This window comes from Crocuta crocuta, unplaced genomic scaffold, assembly GCF_008692635.1.
Source record: "Crocuta crocuta isolate KB4526 unplaced genomic scaffold, BGI_CrCroc_1.0 scaffold1373, whole genome shotgun sequence".
Classification (NCBI taxonomy): Eukaryota; Metazoa; Chordata; class Mammalia; order Carnivora; family Hyaenidae; genus Crocuta; species Crocuta crocuta.
Genome location: NW_027530659.1, coordinates 83,468 through 86,221, shown reverse-complemented (window position 1 = coordinate 86,221; position 2,754 = coordinate 83,468). Strand labels below are relative to the sequence as shown.

The 2,754-nt window shown below is 30.7% G+C and overlaps 1 protein-coding gene across 4 annotated transcripts in view; it reads left to right on the top strand.

Moving 5' to 3' along the window:
* GPRASP2 (G protein-coupled receptor associated sorting protein 2) overlaps positions 1-2,754 on the top strand; it is a 118,764-nt gene that overhangs the window by 77,352 nt on the left and 38,658 nt on the right. The window lies entirely within an intron of this gene.

Below are 2,754 nucleotides of genomic sequence, written 5' to 3'. Positions count from 1 at the left end.
GATAACTTCTACAGTGAAAACTACTTCTGGGACTGGAATATAAAATACAGGAACCAAAAGTCTTAATTCTGAGTTCAAGTAAAGGGAAAGACCATACTCATAACTCTGCCAACAGTTGAAGTGGATCCCTTACATATTTCATCACCTACAAATGGAATTAATTGATTCTGGAACAGATTACTAAAAGAATAAAAAGATACTAATTCAAATGGAAGTAAAAACAAAAGGAAATACAAAACAAACAAAAAACAGGAATGGTGATGGGAAAACTGGGTATCTATATCCAAAAGAAATTGGGGCCCTTCTCTTGTACTACATACAAAAAAATAACTCAAAATAGATTAAAAACTTAAGTGTAAGAACCAAAATTATAGAACTCTTACATAAAACAGAAGGGAAAATCTTCATAAATTGGACTTGGCAATGATTTCTTCAATATAACACCAAAAGTACAAGCAACAAAAGGTAAAGTAGACAAATGGGACTACATCAAACATAAAAACTTTTGTGATTCAAAGAGCACGATCAACAGAATGAAAGGTACCCTATGAAGGGAAGAAGATAATTGCAAATTATGTATCTAATAATGGGAAAATATTTAGAATTTATAAAGAACTGTAACTCAAACAACTTTATTTAAAAATGGGCAATGAACTTGAATATACTTTTCACAGATGATATACAAATGGCCAACAAGTATATGCAAAGATGCTCAAAATCACTAATCATAAGAGAAATGCAATTCAAAACCACAATGTGATACTGCCTTACACCTATTAGGATGGCTACTATAAAAGAAAAAAAAACAGGTAACAACAAGCTTTGGCAAGGATGTCGAAAATTTGGAACACTTAAGATCTGTTAGTGGGATTGAAATGGTGCAACCACTGTGGGAAACAGTTTGGACGGTCCTCAAAAATTTTAAAATAGAATGACCATATTATCTAACAGTTCTACTTCTAGGTATACATCTTAAATAATTGACATCAGGTTTTGAAGAGTTATCTACATGCATGTTCATACCAGTACTAGTCACAATAACCAAGAAGTAACAGGAATTAAAATGTCTATTGAAGTATCAATGGATAAACAAAACATGTATGTACATCCAATGGAATTTTATTCAGTATTAAAAAGTAGAGAAATCCTGTCTTATTCTTCAACATGAAAGTAACCTTGATGACATTATGCTAAGTAAAATTAGCCAGTTACATAAAAGTAAATAGTGTATGGTTCTGCTTACATAATGTATCTAAAGTAGTCAAGTCATAGCTACAGAAAGTAGAATGGTGGTTTCCATGGGCTGGGGAGAGGAAGAATGGGGAATTATTTAATTGGTATAGAATTTCAGATTTGCAAGATGAAAAATTTCTGGAGATCTTTTCACAATGTGAATATATTCAACCTTTACTTAACTGTATACTTAAAAATAGTTGAGATGCTAAGTTTTATATTATGTATTTTTACCATAATGAAAAATTCTCAAAAGACCTAAAAGAGAGATTGAATCAGTAATCAAAACCTCCGCCCCCCAAAAAAATGTCCTAGAGCAGATACTTTCACCAATGAATTCTCTTAAGTATTCAATGAAGAATTAACACCAAGCATTCTCAACTTCTTCCAAGAAATTGGATAAATGTTTTCTAAAACTCTTTCTGTGAGGCCAGCACTACCCTGATATCAAAATCAGAAAAAGATATTACAATTAAAAATAAAAAATAATACATTTTATAAATATAACACAAATATCCTAAATACAAAAGCAATAAAATTCAATAGCATATTGAACAGATTATTTGGCATAACCAGATGGGATTTGTCCTGGGAATTCAAGGGTGTTTCAACATAAGAAAATCAATCAATGTAATACATTACATTCATAGAAATAATAGAAGAAAACATTATTATCTCAGTTGACAAAGAAAAATCATTTGACAAATTCCAGTACCCTTTAATAATAAAAACTCAGAAACCTAGAAACAGAAAATTCCTCAACATGATAACAGATAGTTTTGAAAATTCCACAGCTAACATGGTACTTGGTGGTGAAAGACTTAGGTTTCCTCTAAGATCAAGAACAAGACAAGACTGCCAACTTTTATTGCTGCTTTTCACCATTGTACTAGAAGTTCTAGCCAGAGCTATTCTATAAGAAAAAAAAAATAATTGGAAAGGAAAAAGTAATGTCTGCATTTACTACCGGTATGATTTTTTAATACATAGAAACCCAAATAATCCACAAGAAAGCTAGTACTGCTAATAATCCAATTTAGCAAAATTGCAGGGTACAAGAACACTAAAAATTCATATGTGTTTCTATACAACAGGAATAAACTATCCAAAAAGGAAATAAAAAAGCGATTAAATTTACAATAGCATCTAAAATAAGTAAATATTTTACAGTATATCTAACCAGAGAGGTGAAAGATTTGTGGTCTGAAAGCTATAAAATATTTCTGAAACAAATTTTAGAAGGCCTAAATAAATGGAAAGACAATGTGTGTCCATGGTTACAAAGACATAGCATTGTTAAGATGTCAACAATATGCAAAATGATCTACAAATTCAATGCAACAAAAATTCAGCCTTCTTCATAGAAATGGAAAACCTGATCTTCAAATTTATACAGAATTGGAAGGGGCTGTTAATAAAAATAAGAGTCTTGAAAAAGAAAAATTAAGTTGGAGGACTCACACTACCCAACTTCAAAACATACTACAAAGCTATAGCAATTAAAACAGTATGGTACTTGCA